This window comes from Macaca mulatta, chromosome 11, assembly GCF_049350105.2.
Source record: "Macaca mulatta isolate MMU2019108-1 chromosome 11, T2T-MMU8v2.0, whole genome shotgun sequence".
Taxonomy (NCBI): Eukaryota; Metazoa; Chordata; class Mammalia; order Primates; family Cercopithecidae; genus Macaca; species Macaca mulatta.
The window spans coordinates 135,060,105-135,077,172 of record NC_133416.1 but is presented as its reverse complement, the minus strand read 5'-3'; the positions used below and the strand labels follow the sequence as shown (position 1 = coordinate 135,077,172).

Genomic DNA, 17,068 nt, shown 5'->3' with positions numbered 1-17,068 from the left:
ATTTAATAAACATAACTCTTGAGTACCGGTTAGTGGCCTGGGATTTTTTTTTTTTTAAATTTTTTGAGGCAGGACCTTACCCCTCAAGACTGGAGTGTAATGGTGTGATCACGGCTCACTACAGCCTTGACCTCCTGGGCTCAAGCAATCTTCCCACTTCAGCCTCTCCAATAGCTAGGACTACAGGCATGTAACACTACAACCAGCTAATTAAAATAATTTTTTTAGAGATGGGGTCTTTCTCTGTTGCCCAGGCTGCTCTTGAACACCTGGACCCAAGCGATCTGCCTGCCTTGGTCTCCCAAAATGCTGGGATTATAGGCATGAACCACCATGCCCAGTCTTGGCCTGGGATTTGTCTGAATATTCTTAAAATATATTTTTATTAATATCAAAACCCTCAAAAACTTCAATTCCTAAATACTATTTAAAATGACTATGACACAGGATTCTTTCAGAGCCACGTTGCCAGCTGGAAATCTCCAGAGCTGGTGCGCCTCTCCTGGGCTTTGCTCGGCTCTTGGGCGTGCTGCTAGGCTCGCTCTGCCCACTCGGCCTGGTGGGCTGTGCTTGGCTCCTGTTACCAGCCTGGATTTCATGCCCACTGTGGCTCAGTGTTCAGCCCGTGGCTGGGCCAGGTGTGCTGAGATCTGCTTCCACCTTGGTGCCAGAGTCTGGAGGAGGGGAACGTGGCGGCACCCCAAAACTCAGAGATGCCAGCAACTGTGGAACCCCAAAGGGTGTTAGGGCTCTGCCCTGGAGAGTCCCAAAGTGTGAGCACCCCAAAGACTGTTACTACTCTCTCCCCTTCCCACCACCCACAGCAACAAATTGGAGGGCACGTTACCATTCATTTGTGTTACTGCTCGTTTGTGTTACAGCTCGTTCATGTCACAGCTTGTTGCCACCACCCACAGCAGTGGGTAAACCAGGGAGGGGAGTATGTGGTGCCCAGCGGCCTTTTCTCCCCTCTTGTTCAGTGAGTAGGAGGGGGGGTTACTGTTACAGCTCCTTTCACACCCACCATTCAGTGGGTTCTAGGTTCTTATCCCACATCTAAGAGGAATGAGGTACACAGACACCAGAGGGTGAGCAAGGTGGAGAAGGATTTTATTGAGCAGTAGGAGGAAAGCTCTCAGTGGAAAGGGGACCAGAGAGGAGGTAGCTGTCTGTGTGAGAGGGGCCTAAAAGCAGGTAGCCCAATGTGGGGCTGAGGTAGGGGTTTTTATGGGCTCAGAATGTGGGAGTGTGTGCTGATTGGTCCATGGGTGGCCCTGAAAAGGCACCACTCAATTGGTTAAAAGGCATAGAGAAAGTTCTCACTCTGGTTGTGGACTCTACCTGGAACTGGAAGCTCAGTTTTCAGGCTTTACACTGTCTTTGGCTTGAAGGTTGGATTTCACTGGGGATCCGCCCGTCTGCCTAGGAATTTGTCGGTCCCCTGCCAGTATCAACTACATACTCTAATTTTTGAAAAGATGGTTTTTATGATAAATACCGAAAATGTTGCAAATCATAACACAACCAACTGCTTAATGGGAGTGTTCTGTATATTCAGAAACTGATGAGATGGATATAGATTGTGACGGTTTGAGGGAAGAAGAAAAATAAAGAATTTGCACTGTACTCTAGAAAGGAAACTACTAGGCTAACTGTATTCCATTATGCTTACAACACTGGAGATTTTATTGTAGTATACACACACATACACAATGAACATTTCTGTATTCCATAGGACTAGGAATGTCTGATGATCTGTTTGTCTCTCTCTCTCCCTCTTTACACATACATATACATATTTACATTTATTAATTTAATATTAATTTAATATTTTCTAGGCGTTATAGAATCCAAAGATCAGCCTTGGGAAAAGTCAGATCTAATCTCAGTAACAGTATTCCCTTCCATTGATATAATAGCTTATATCAATCAAAGTTAAACTTTAATAGTTTAACTTATTTATGGTAACTGTTAGTATTCCTATTATGAACTTTATGAACTATTACTGTTGTTATCTACTAACTCATTGGATTCCCACGACTTTCCTGTAAGGTTCCTGAGGTTGCAGTTACTGTGATTCCATTTCTAGATGTGCAAGCTGACTTCCAACAACTTGCCATTGGTCACACAGCTAGAAATGGCTACATCAGGACCCAAAACAACATAGCAATAAAAGCAGAAATCCCGTGCTCTCTCTCTGCTGCCCTGCTGTATTCCATATTTCTCTAGCCCACAGTAGACACTATCCGCCCACACGTGACTACATGTTCTTATACCATACTAAAATTATATTGGGGAAGACACAGCAGCAAGAGTAATTCCATAATAAAAACACAGGCAATAAACAATCACAGTATTTCTCTTCTTTTTCCTGCACCCTAAATAAAAACCATGATTTCCCTTTCTAGTATTTCACAGGGTTAGCTTGCAGCCTTGAAGTATCTGAGGATTCCCTGAGGTTGCCCACTATTTCTAGCCTTGTCTATTTTTTCCCCTGAGCCATCACCCCAGCACCTCCTTAGAACTGCAGGTCTACCCCTGCCTCTGACTCCGTGAAGTGCATGAACAGTCTCTGCATATTCATGCCTTTTTTACTCTATGTTTTTCTTAGTTCTTAGAGATGTCAATCTACATCGAAGAGCTGCAAGGAGAAGATATTTTAAACAACACCCTCCCATAAGTGTCATCTACCACCTTTAATCTTAAAGAAAAATGAATCAAACATGAAGCTTATGCATAATCCACACTGCAGTGTAAAATCATACTTGAGATATTTAATAAATGTCAGTTTTGGAAATTATAATTTATCAGGAGGTATTTTTTTAGCAATTTTTTTTTACAAAACTAAAAAAACCCAAATCCTAGGAAGGGTTTTATATGAGGTTGGTGCAAAAGTAACTGTAGTTTTTGCCATCAGTTTCAAAGGCAAAAAAATGCAATTACTTTTGCACCAACTTAATATTCAATTTTTTTTTGACAGAGCCTTACTCTGTTGCCCAGGCTGGAGTGCAATGGTGCAATCCCAGCTCACTGTAACCTCCACCTCCTGATTTCAAGTGATCCTCAGCCTCCTGAGTAGCTGGGATTACAGGTGCGCACCACCACGCCCGGCTAATTTTTGTATTTTTAGTAGAGATGGAGTTTCACCATGTTGGTCAGACTGGTCTTAAACTGCTGGTCTCAAGTGATCTGTCTGCCTTGGCCTCCCAAAGTGCTGGGATTACAGGCATGAGCCACCGCACCCGGCCCCAATGTAATAGTTGCAAATGTTTCAAGTGAATGTCTTCTAGGATATAAATGAAGAAGCATCCTTTTGGGGAACTGAGGTGTTCAGAAACACATGAAATCGAACTCCTTTTCAAGTGAAAGCTATTAAGATGATCACTACATTCTAAAGGCAAATACTATTGTGGGTTCTTTTGGGTATCTCTAAGATTTTTGAAAGTGCAAAAAATGAGATTGAAAAAAATCATTAGAATTTCATTAGACACAAATATCTGAAAAAGAGCTTTCTTTGAGCAAAGGACACTGTTTTTATGGTTTGTCACTGTATTCTGTGTAGATTCCTGGGTTGAATTTTCTACAAGACAATTAGTCCCATGAAAGTGTAATTTTCTAATAAATTGAAAGGAGTAGGCAAAGCAACCTGTCAACTGCCTTCTCACGGTGAGAAACCTTTATTTCTGGAAGAAATGAAGCATAGAAGGTGGAAAAACATCAGCACGTGATTCTCGGCTATACTCCAGGTGTCCACACCTAGGTCAGTCAATTATCAGCAAAATAGCAAGTGGCTTTCGTTGGTTTAGAGGGAAATAAATGAACGCACACAGCTGCAGATGAGGCCGATGTATGAAGTCTCGGGAAGAGGAAAGGAACCGAAAATATGCTGCAGAATAAAATCTGTGAGAAATTAGGGTGGTCAAAAGGCTTGCAGGGTTTCTCAGCTTCGTGGCCACAAAGCAAACCCTGAGTGACTCTCTGGACTAGAGATTTTCCAAAGGTTGATCAGCAAAGTTCTGTCTAGAAGCATAAAAAGGCTGGAGAATTTCCCAGAAGAAATGGATGAGGATTCCTCAGCAAAGAAAATAGATGTCTGTGGCACGCAGGAACGCAGTCTCAAATTACACTGCCGACAACTAGGAGGGTTCTTTTAAGAGCTCCTTAGAACACATGGTGGACCCACTGAGTCTATGCATTTATATTCGTGAACCTAGGCAAGGGGAAGCTTGTTGGATTCCAGGAATAATTCTCTCCTGCTTTGCATTAGCTTCAGTTATTCATGAAACAAATATTGAATGGGTACCACAGCACAGCTGTGTGCAGGACATAGGGTGGCCATGATAAACAAGCTCTCATCCTTCCTCAAATTTAGCTTCTTAAATAATGTTCTATGTGTTCCCAGAGAAGAAATGCACAAGAAGCAAATTCAATGACATGGGTCCAACAAAGGAGCATCCTGAGAGCAGTGGAAAGAGATGGCACATCATGGAAAGAATGGCCAGGGAAAGATGTAAAAATGAAAAGCGTTTGAAGAGCTTCTCAGTAATAAGTATATAAAAGACAACCAACAGGTTTGGAAAAGTAGCTCCACAGACCAACACTGTGCTTAAAAACATTAAAATAAATATAACCCAGACTGTCCATGACATTCTCTCTCTCTCTCACTGACACACACACACAAACACACACACAAACATACACACACACTCACACACATGCATGTGTATCCACTGGACTCTGCTTCAGATACCAAAATTGCAAATACAGAACTCTTTTTGGAAGGATGCCATACAAAACAGCTAAAATAAAGTTGTGATGTTTAAAGATAACACACCTTTGGATGTATTAAAGAATCACTCGTTTTCAGCAGTGAAGAAAGCAAATGCTTTTTTTTTTTTTCTTTTTGAGACAGGGTCTTGCCCTGTCACCCAGGCTAGAGTGCAAAGGCACAATCATGGTTTATTGCAGCCTCTAACTCTTGGGCTCAAGTGATCCTCCTACCTCTGCCCCCTGAGTAGCCAAGACTGTAGGCACGCATGAACACGTCCAGCTAATATTTTTCTTATTTTTTAGTTTTTGTAGAGATGGAGTTTGACCATGTTGCCCAGGCTGGTTTTGAACTCCTGACCTGACGTGATCCTCCTGTCTCAGCCTCCCAAAGTGCTAGGATTAGAGGTGTGACCCACTGCACCTAGTGGCATATGGTTTTGTTTGTTTGTTTGTTTTTGAGATGGAGTCTCACTCTGTCACCCAGGCTGGAGTGCAGTGGTGCGATCTCAACTCACTGCAAGCTCTGCCTCCCAGGTTCACGCCATTCTCCTGCCTCAGCCTCCTGAGTAGCTGGGACTACAGGCACCCACCACCACAATCGGCTAATTTTTTGTATTTTTAGTAGAGATGGGGTTTCACTGTGTTAGCCAGGATAGTCTTGATCTCCTGACCTCATGATCCACCCGCCTCAGCCTCCCAAAGTGGGCATACATTTTTAAAACATCATTATCTGACAACTCTCCAGCTTGTTTTGCTGCCATGTCATTCTACAGACTGCTGTTTGTTTTTATTTTGCTTCAATGTGCTCTTAAGCCAGAAGTGACTTTCTTACCCTTCCATTCTGGCCAGTGGCTCTTCTGGTGTGTAAAGATACCCATCTGGATTATCTGGTGCATTTAGACCCTGGCTGGAAAATCAGAAGTCAGTTGCATCGTGGGAGGTAACAGAGTAGCTGACAAGGAAATACTGCTTAGTTCCTGAGTGTAGGATTAAAGAGATAAAGCAAAAATCCAAGACCCATCCACATTCTGAGAGACAAAAACCGGTGATTCTGGTTGTGGAATCAAGTGGACCCATTCAGCCTCAATGCTAATCAGCCCTCACCTCAGTGCCCCTGTCTCCTTACCTCCCTGAAACCAGAGAAAGATGTGTTCAGACAGATTTTCTCCCTAAGATACCCATGACTCAGTATCAGATGGCAATTCAGAGCATTTTTATAAATGGAAAACAATTTCCGGAAACGAACGGGACTGTTTCCAGGAACAGATTTCCAATGGACGAGAAATTAAGAGTCCAGAACACAGAGACCCCATCCAGAGCTTTACGTCACTAGTCGTAGTTGTACAAATGGAGCCATTAATTTATTGCATGGAAAATTTAGGGAAAAAAAATGGGAAAAACATGCAGCCGATAGTGAGTTAACTACCTAAACTAAGTTGCAGAAAAGAGTTGTAGAATTATAAAGCTTAGGCAGTTTTGGTGTAGAGAGAAGCACACCACTGCAATTTTCTAAATGCCATCGAATTTTCTGTGTTATTTCTTGCTGCTTCTAAAGACCAGAAAAGTGAGTGGGGCTGGAGAGTGTCTTTATAACATTCTTAAAGGCTCACGTAAATAGTGCAGATTCCATGCACACAAGCAGGTGGCTGGTCTCATTTGCCAATCCCTGCATAAGAAAGCTTGCAAATACCCTGATGTGTGACATCACAGCACAGATAGAGCTGGTGGGATCTGCATCCGGAAGATGGCTCATCTCACGCTTGGCCCATGTCATCCAAGTGGGTGGCAATCGGTCTTCTTTGTGTGTGATTTCATTAATTCCTCTTGGTCATCTGGGATTTCTCTTAAATCTAAAGGATCATTTGCCATAAAGTTAAGATAAAGTTTTGACTTTCCAGTAGAATACAAAAGGCAATTCTTAGAAAAATAAAGTTAAGGTCATGGCATTAGGCAAAGTGTAAAGTTGATGGAGCAAAACAATGTGTGACTGGGAAAGCTAAATATTGAATATAAAATTAAAGATGATGACTTTATAATTCACAAAAGTGAATGATCTACATCTAATGGTCAATTTTCCTGACTTGGTTCACTTTGCCTCTCTGCCTCTTAACATTCTTATAAATGACACCAGCAACTCAACAATAACCACTTCAAGATATTGTGGCCCTGATTCTCTTCAAGCAAAACTGGGCTGTGTCCATTCCTGAACAACTCACTAAGCCACTTGGATGCTGGACTCTGAAGACCAGGGCTGTGGACTCTGAAGAAGACCAGGGCTGTGGACTCTGAAGACCAGAGCTGTGGACTCTGAAGACCAGGACTGTGGACTAAGAAGACCAGGGCTGTGGACTCTGAACAACACCAGGGCTGTGGACTCTGAAGACCAGGGCTGCGGTTCATGCTGTTTTCAGGAGGAAGGGGTATGGTCTGCCCTGGACAGCTTAGGTATAAGCCTGGGGTCCCCATACTCATCGAATTAGTGGCCAAGTTTGAAAACAGTCACATAAGTTTGCACCATCAGAACCAAATGGACCAAAGAATTGAGGGGAAAAGTCCCCCCAAGAAAACTGATTTAATGTTATTCCCAGAATAACTAGCTAGGGATGGTGGCCAGGCAAATAAAAACACGGCCAACTCTACCATTGACTTCTTCTTCTGTGCTGAGCTCAAATGAAGCATTCATTGGAATCTTTCCCACACTTTTTCCTCTGTCCCACAGGCAATTGCCTTTCTATTCTTAGAGCTATAACTAGTGACCACACTCTGAACACAAGTTCATCAGCACACACATTATGACCATTACCTCCCCATCTATCTTTCATGGAAAGTGATCATATCCAATTCTTGCATTTATCTCTGAAATCTAGTACAGAGTTTGGGTCATTCATTAATTCTTTCATTCACTCACTCAGCAAATGTTTACTGGGCTCCTACCTTATGCCACATATTAAGCCAGGAGCTTTAGATATGGCAGATAAAAAGCAGACATGTTCTCAGCTCCCCTAGGAGAAACAGTCAGTGCCTGGAGGATGCCAGGCAAAGGCTGATGAGGAGGTCAGTGTTCCAGGTAGAAGAGCAGGTGCAAAAGAAATGACAGAGGCCTTGGGAGAATGGCGGGACCACTGGAGGCAGGTGGTAGAACACAGTGAAAGATAAGCCTGCAGAAGCATATACAGATAAGGATTTGAAGTTTTTATCCCAAGGATAGTGGGAAGCCAGGGAGGAGTTACAAGACTGAGGGAGACCAAAGGACAGGTGGAGATGAGAGAGGATCAGAACTGCATTTGGAAAAATCCTATGAGGTGCAATACGGCCATTAGATTAAAGGAGCTGATAGGACATGCCAGGAGACCAACTGCAAGGCAGAACATCCGTGGTAGAGGTGATGGAGGCTGGAAATAAGTGGGAGATGGGAAAGGGGGTGGAAAGGCAGGACACAGAAGCCACCTGGGGAAACGCGCTGAGCACTTGTGTTACAGGTTGAACTGTGTCCCCTGCCAAAACCCATAGGTTGAAATCTTGACTCTCCTAGGGCCACTGCACATGTATAGAACCCCAATTCAAGATGGCTGGTATCCTAAGAAAAAGAAAAATTTGGAGACACAAAGACACACACCCAGAAAGGACCTCACATAAATATTGTAGTTACGCTGCTGCTACCAGCCACAAAATGCCAAAAGTTCACCAGTTTTCAAGAAGAGAGAACTGGAAAAGAGAGCCCCCTAGTGCCCTCAGAGGGATCACGGCCCTGCCAATACGTTGATATCAGACTTCTGGCTTGCAGAATGGTGAGAGAATCCATTTCTGTTGTGTATGCAGCTCAGTTTGTTGTACTTTGTTATGGCAACCCTAGCAAAGTGATACAATAGGGTTGTTGACTTGAATTACCATAGTTTAGGCATGTAGCCCATTCATATCCATCCCTTTTTGATATTCCTATAAAATATTTGAGAAGGAAGTGAATGGAATGAAAGAAGAATCATGTACATTAAACAAGTTTCTTTCTTGCAGGACTTTCAGAATCATTAATATTTTAATTACACCTCATGAAACTCCAAGATGGGGATATAGTTTGCCTGGCTGCCCAGGGTTGACTGTGGGAGAGTTTGGCTTTGATCAGTACAACACTGGATGCATATCTCCCCCAAAATGCTTGAGACACCTGGAACTTACCTACCCTCTCATTTTTCTGATAAGGGAACCTGAGGTCTAGGAGAAAAAAAAAAAGCAACAAGTCTAGTCTCTCATCTTTGTTGCAGAGTAAGAACTGGAAACCTTGACTGCGTTCCCTTAAGCACATTATTTGATTTATTTTATTTAGTAATTTTAGTAATTACTAAAGGATCAAAAACAGTTCCTTTTTGGGAGCAACCATTTTTACCTATGAGTTCTTGTTGCATCAAAACCACAATTCACAACAAAATCAGGATCAGGCTGGACGCGGTGGCTCATGCCTATAATCTCAGCATTTTGGGAGGCTGAGGCAAGCGGATCACTTGAGGTCAGGAGTTCAAGACCAGACTGGCTAACATGGTGAAACCCCGTCTCTACTAAAAATACAAAAATTAGCTGGGTGTAGTGGTGCATGCCTGTAATCCCAGCTACTTGGGAGGCTGAGGTAGGAGAATCGCTTGAACCTAGGAGGCAGAGGTTGCAGTGAGCCAAGATCGTGCCACTGCACTCCAGCCTAAGTGACAGAGCAAGACTCTGTCTCAAAAAAAAAAAAAAAAATCAAAACCAGGCTTTTACCTAGCAGAATGCCCTGGCTAAGAAAGCTACTCCCCAGAGTTGGCCCTCTTTCAGCTGTCTTATTCAACAATGAGGACCTGCTTCTTCTCCTCACTTTCTATGCAGAACTTTGCAATTAAAAGTAAAACAATTGTTTCTTGGATGGCACCTGAAGGCACTCTGGCATTTCTCCCAGTGTTAATTAACATTCTGCCCATACCAAGGTCAATGTTCATGGAATTATTTCCTTTTAGTGTTGGAATAATAGACAATATAAAGAAATAAAACAAAGGTTCCAGTGTAGGAGAGGAAAAAAGGCATGCAAGATCTAAGAATGAGAATTAGAATTTTGCATACAAAGACCCATTGCAGGAGCTCTCTGGGAGAAGGGAAGGGAGGGGATTTCACAATAAAATAAATAGAGAATCCAACAGAAAAGCTTTCTGTTATTTATTATCTCTATAATGATACTTTGGATTTAGGAGCTGTAGTTAATTATCAGCAATGACAATTGGTCAAGGAAAAGCCAATGGCAATGGCACTGGTGGCTGATGATCTACTGTGATTTGAGAAAATCTTGTCGCATCCAGGCTGGCTAATTTATTAGGCATTCAATCCTACTCAATTGATGCTCCAAAGAGAAAGTACTGGAAATACAGAACAACTTCAGAGAAACTCATGCTAGGAAAATGAAATGCCAGTGACAATCCCAGATAGTATGGCTCTGTAAGCTTGTGGTTCTTCTTTGTCTACATGGCCATCTCTTCCCTGGACTGTGAGCACACTGTGGGCTGCTGTTGGGCTTAAATTGTCCCTATGCCGTGTCCCTAAAACACAAAGTCAGGCGTAGGATAGCGGTTATTTGATTATTATAAAACACTTTTTGAATTGAAGAGAACCAAATAGGACATAATAAGATGTAGAAAACAAGAACAAAAGCAAAGATCTCTAAGTCTTAAGTGGAAAGAAACAATTCCAAATTCTCAGCTTGTCTGTGCACACTTACTTAACCCAGATGCTTCCACGAGGAGCAAGAATTGGGCAGGTATGTGATGCTGCCCAAGGGACAGATGGTCTCAGGGACCACATTTGCCAAAGCATGACTTCATTCTCACCCCACATCAGGGAAGCGTGAGTAGCAAAGGATTCTTCTTCATTAGGTTTTGAAGCAGAAAATAAAGATCTATCTGATAGGATGCGACTTCCCTCTTAAAGCTTGAAGGAAGGTTCCCAACAAGTTTGCTTAGCTACTTGGAACATTTAAAGATGGAATTATTATCCTTCTTATATACAGAGAGGTGAATTGGGGAAGGTGGCATGTGTGCCCACTCTCTCAGGCCACCCCAACGCCCAGGAAATAGCCTCTGTTCCTTGAACTGGTTCTGCTTATTCAGTGCGAATAAGCTTGCCCTGAAGTCAAATGCAGAGATGGCACCTTAGTGCTGTGAGAATCCACTTGGTGAGATGCTATGAAAGGCCATTGTCAAGAACTGGAGCCAAACCGCAACCTTTTTAGGCATTAGGAGGGGGAATTAAATTTGAATTTTCAATATTAGATCCAAGTCTTTGCTACCGCTTGGCTTAGCTGCAGCGACTTCAGCGAGAGGAGACTGATGAGTGAGTGATTAATCAGGAAGGCTCTAGAGGGAAGCTGGCTGGCTGGGAGGGGCTTTGCACAGAGCAAGGACCCTCCAAGCCTCCCTTATCTCCAGAGATGCCCCTTCTCCTAAGCTCTGGGATAAAGAACAGAAGTAGGGAAGGAAGATGGAGCCTGCCACACCAGCTTCCCCAAAAGTGGCAGAGCTGGCAATGGTAGTTGATAAGGAGGAATTTTAAGTCAGCGATAAAAATGCCACTTTAGTTCCTGATACCACTTAGCATGGAGACAGTGGTGCAAACTGAGGCGTCCTGTGTGTACTATGAAGAACAAGCTCCAAAATAGCACACGCAGTTATATCTGTATGGAAAAAAATACCCAGCAAGAGTACAACATGATTTATCCTCAACCATTATTGTTGGTTACCTCTGTTAGGTGCTGAAATTGTTGAGGGGAGAAGGGAGAGGGTTATAAGGTTACGATCTTAAGGAGATTTAGTCACACATTAAAAGTTTAATTTTACATTAAATTAGTTAAGTAGTACAGAGGCAATTAAACAGTAATTTAAATAGCTTTTGTAATAATGATTGTAAGAATAGTAAAAGGACAATTTTTACTCAGGTGCAGTGAAATATATTTAAACTGTTTACAAAGTCATTTGCAGGTGGTTCAAAAAAATCCATGTCTCCATATCAAACTCTAAACCAACAATAGTCATTAATTGTTTTGCAAGTTCTATAAAGCTAATTAGTGTCCATTACTTACGCAGAACACATGAACAATTCATCTAATTTGGAATAAACAGGACCTTTGTCATGTCTAAGATAAAAGAGTTTGCTGGGCCAAGAAATAAAGATGATTGAGGATACTTAAAGGAAATTAAGATAAAAGCATTTTAAAAACAGCATATCATGGCCGAGGGCACGGTGGCTCATGCCTGTAATCCCAGCACTTTAGGAGGCCGAGGTGGGCGGATCACTTGAGGTCAGGAGTCTAAGACCAGCCTGGCCAACATGGTGAAATGCCGTCTCTCCCAAAAATTACAAAACTTAGCCAGGCATAGTGGCGTGCACCTGTAATCCAAGCTACTTGGGAGGCTGAGGCACGAGAATTGCTTGAACCTGGGAGGCAGAGGTTGCAGTGAGCTGAGATCATGCCACTACACCCCAGTCTGGGCGACAGAGTGAGACTCCATCTCAAAAAATAAATAAATGAAATTATATAGCGTATTGTATGTATATACAGGTTAATAATAATAGCAACTACAAAAGCATATGGTTCTGCTAATATTTCTCAAAGGTCGTTGTAAATTCCTCCACTTGGATAGCCTTTGCTAAATCTTGTAAATTCAGAGTATGTATTTGCAAGTCCCCAATGTGCTTTTTTTTTTTTTTTTTTTTTGGTATAATTTCCCTAACTAAGAAATTATATGCTGTGAGAATCCCTTGGTGAAATTCTATGAAAGGTCACTTTTGATTCTGTGAGTACAAATTTTATATTCAAAACACAACCTTCCAGAAGAGGCAGTTCAGGACAGTAGTTAGGGTCCTGGAATCTGGAGCCAGACAGCCTGAGTCAGATCCCATCTCTCTCTCTTGCCAGCTGGGCAACCTGGAGCCATACGCTCTACATCTCTGGGCCTCAGTTTCTTCATTTGCCACTGGGAATGGTGCATATGCCCGCCTCACAGGTTTGTTATGAAAACTAAATGAGCCAATATTAGCAGTGTCTTCCCCATGTAAGAAGCATCATATGAAGACTAGCTTTATTGTTATTACCCGATGCCATGAAAATGCTGTTCATGGCTGTACTCCTGGCCCATCCGCCAGTGAAATCCCTTAATATCGAATGTGATCTGCAGCACTCAGGGAGCAATGTGCTTAGAGACCATTTTCATTTGCTGTTGCTGCTCTAATAAATCACCATAAATCCAGCAGCCTAAACACACACACACACACACACACACACACACACACACACACTCTTATTATTGTGTAGTACTTTTTTATTTTTATTTTTTGAGATGGAGTCTCTCTCTGTCACCCAGGCTGGAGTGCAGTGGTATAACCTCTGTTCAGTGCAACCTCTGCCTCCTGCGTTCAAGCGATTCTCCCGCCTCAGCCTCCCAAGTAGCTGGGACTACAGGCATGTGTTACCAGGGCCAGCTAATTTTTGCATTTTTAGTAGAGATGGGGTTTCACCGTGTTGGCCAGGCTGGTCTCGAACTCGTGACCTCAGGTGATCTGCCTGCCTTGGCCTCCCAAAATGTTGGGATTACAGGCTTGAGCCACCACTCCCGGCCTTACTATCGTATAGTTCTAAAGGTCAGAAGTCCTTAGATCATGGTATAAGCAGGGCTGCGTTTCCTCTGGAGGCTCTAGGGGAGAATTCATTTGCGCCTCTCCCAGCTTCCAGAGGCACCCACATTCCTTGGTTTGTACCCCCGCATTATCTTCTCTGACTGACCTTCCTGCCCACTCTCACAAGGAGCCTCGGGATCCCTGTATGAGTTGCATTAGTCTCGCATTGATATAAAAAAATACCTGAGACTGTGTAATTTATAAAGAAAAGAGGTTGAATTGGCTCCCAGTTCCACAGGATGTACATGAAGCATGATGCTGGCATCTGCTTGGCTTCTGGGGAGGCCTCAGGAAATTTTCAATTACGGAAGGTGAAGGGGAAACAGGCACATCTGACATGGCAAGAGCAGGAGCAAGGCTGGGGGAGGCGAGGTGGGATAGGGGAGAGGCAAGGGGGAGCGGGGGTGGGGAGGCAAAGCGGGGAACGGGGAGAGAGGGGCGGGGAGGCAAGGCGGGGGAGAGGTGAGGCAGGTGGAGGGTGGAGGCGAGGCGGGGTTTTGTGGGGAGGCAAGGCAGAGGCGGGGCCGGGTGGAGGCGAGGCGGGGTGGAGGCGAGGCGGGGAGAGGAGAGGCGGGGGCACGGGGGAGGGGATGCGGGGGAGAGGCAAGGCGGGGAGGGGGTGGGGAGAGGTAGAGGCAAGGTTAGGGGAGGTGAGGCGGGGGAGGCGAGGTGGGGAAAGTGAGGTGGGGGGAAGTGAGGCGAGGGGAGGTGAGGAGGCAGAAGGTGAGGTGGGGGAGGTGCCATGCACTTTTAAATGATCAGATCTCAGGAGAACTCCCTCAGCATCATGAGAATAGCACCAAGAGGGAAATCTGCCCCATGATCCAATCACCTCCCACCAGGCGCCACCTCCAACACTGAGATTGACAATTAGAAATGAGATTGGGTGGCAACACAGATCCAAACCATGTCAGTGGCCCATGGATCAACCCGGATCATCTCTTCCATAGCAAAATCCTTTTCTTAAGCAAATCTGCAAATCTCATTTTCCACATACAGTAATGTATTCGCAGGTTCTGGGGATTCGGTCGTGGACGTCTTCAGGGGACCATTATTCCACCTAGCACAGGAACATGCCTTCTCAAGCCCTTTATTTCACCCCTTTTTCCTAAACCTGCCCCTCCCTCTCCCAGTCTTCCTCATCCCAGTAAACACCAGCAGCCTTCCTAAATGCATCTTTAACTACCAAGAAAAAAAAAAATGGCCATGACTCTGATAAATTTCTCAAAGTCATGAGAGCCTCAACTGATATTTAAATAAAAACTTGCCTGTTAAGCAAATGCACATTAAAAGAAAAAAGATAAATAAACAGATGTCTCTCATTAACAAAAGAAGGGCTTTTATTTTTACCCAACTTTACTTTTATTGCCCTCCTAAATGCTCATCCATAAATGGAATAAAATGAAGAATTCAGCTAAATAATAAATTTTTTCAAGTTTCAAGATGTAGGAAACTCAGTGAAGTTGAGATAAAGGACACAGCAGCTCGGCTGAAGGCTGGCCAAGGAGACAGCTGCTGTGTCCAACTTGTTCTGGGATCCTACGACTCTCAACATCTTATTCAAATGAAATGATTTCCCTAAGGCAGACTGCATGGATTCAGCCAGGGTCAGAAGAGCAGTAAGAGCGGGCAGGGCACAGCACTGACCTTGACCCAACCTTGCAGCCACGACTCCACCTTTACCTGGCCCCAGTGCTCAGGGAATTTGCAATGACCCCTGTCATCTCTTGGGGCTGAGGACAGCATCTAGGCCCCACACGGGGCTAGGTCGGTAGTCAGAGTGAAGCACGCTGTGGAATTTTCTAAGACCCATAATTGTATTGGCATTTTTAAAAGTTTCCAAAACAACTACGGACTCTCCCTGTTCCCTAGAAATAACTGGTCCTCTTAGTTTCTCTTCTGCTTACCCATAAAGACCATGGTTTTCAAAAAAAGTTTAATTTCCCTTTTACCCCTGACCGCACACAGCACAGAGGCCTGGGGACGGGCGTCACTGCCCCGCAACAGTGCGTTCTTGAAAGGTGTGATGACCTCCCTGGCACAGGACCTGGTGAATGCTTCTCCCTATAAATATCTGCTAAAAGAATCAATAAGTAGATTAAAACGTGGATGAACTCTACTTCTCTGAGGATGAAAGACTCATCAAATCAACATGCTCTGCTCAGGAGTGGAAGTGGGTCCACTTGCCACTGGATTATTTTGTGTTGGAAATAATCCAGCACAAACATCCTAGTGACTGTAACTTCCGTTCACCTCCAATGCCCCGATAAATAGTACGGGGCGGGGGCTTCTGGAGACTGGGAGGAGAGAGCCCTTGCAAAGGGGACTCCTCACCACCCATGCTGGCTGCCAGGGAGGAAAAGGAGTCCAGTTACCAGAGCTCCCACCTTCACAAGAAAAGATAGGAGAGCTATATTTTTACTCGTGGCCTTCCAGTGTTTATGTGTTGTCAAATAATTCAATCTTTCTAAACTAACTGAACAGTCTGGCACCTCTAATGTATGCATGGGAAAAATGTCCTTAATTTGCCTCTCCGGGAAGTCGATGCTGAAATCGTGTTAGGAATGCAGGCCGTTTACGGGAGGCAATACCCATTGTATTGGTCAGGGTTTTCTAGAGGGACAGGACTAATCGGATAGATGTATACACGAAGGGGAGATTATTCAGGAGTATTGACTCACACGATTACGAGGTGGAGTCCCACAATATGCTGTCTGCAAGCGAGGAGCACGGAACCTAAGCTGAGGAGCAAAGAAGCCAAATCTTAAAAGCAGGGAAGCTGACAGCACAGCCTTCGGTCTATGGCTGAAGGCCCAAGAGCTCCTGGCAAACCTAAGTCCAAGAGTCCGAAAGCTGAAGAACTCGGAGTCTGATGTTTGAGGGCAGGAAACCTCCAGTATGGGAGAAAGAGGAAGACCAGAAGACTCAGCGAGTAGGTTACTTCCAGCTTCTTCTGCCTGCTTTACTCTGGGCGACCTCGGAGCACAACAAAACCTCCGAATAACACATGCTAAGACCACACAAGTCAAAGCGAACTAACACTTACAATTGATCCAATAATTTGATCAACGGAACAAGTTACCCTAGGGATAACAGCGCAATTCTATTCTAGAGTCCATATCGACAATAGAGCTTACGACCTCGATGTTGGACTCTATCCACGCTGGTAGCTGACTGGAGGGTGCCCATTCAGATTGAGGGTGGGTCTGCCTTTCCCAGTCCACTGACTCAAATATTAATCTTCTTTGGCAGCACCCTCCTAGATACACCCAGGAATATACTTCATATCCTTCAGTCCAATCAAGTTGACACTCAATATTAACCATCACACCTCTGAACGTTAGAAGAGGGAGGAAGTGGGGCTGGACAGGGAGGGTTTGGGAAAGGGATCTGACAAAGCCCAAGCCAGCACAGATGGGGGCTCCAGCGTGGGGGTGCCCATTAGAGGAGTGCTGCATTGGAGGGAATGGGGGGTCAGACCCCAACGTCTCTGCAGCACTCGGCTCCGGCGCCAACTGGCTGCCTGGGAGGAGTGTGGCCTCAGCTCAACAACAGAGGCAGATCTGGACCGCCTGAGCAGGTGGGGCCTGTTGGCTACTGAGCCCTTGGGGCT

General features: G+C 44.3%; 1 protein-coding gene across 13 annotated transcripts in view; it reads right to left on the bottom strand.

Moving 5' to 3' along the window:
- LOC114670999 (uncharacterized) overlaps positions 1–17,068 on the bottom strand; it is a 142,213-nt gene that overhangs the window by 94,379 nt on the left and 30,766 nt on the right. The window contains exon 2 of one of the 13 annotated variants that reach the window (XR_013400731.1): positions 10–6,620. The exons of the other annotated variants lie outside the window; for them this stretch is intronic. The gene's annotated coding sequence lies outside the window, so the exon portion shown is untranslated. Of the gene's footprint in view, positions 1–9; positions 6,621–17,068 lie in introns of those variants that run through there. 13 annotated transcript variants of the gene reach the window in all.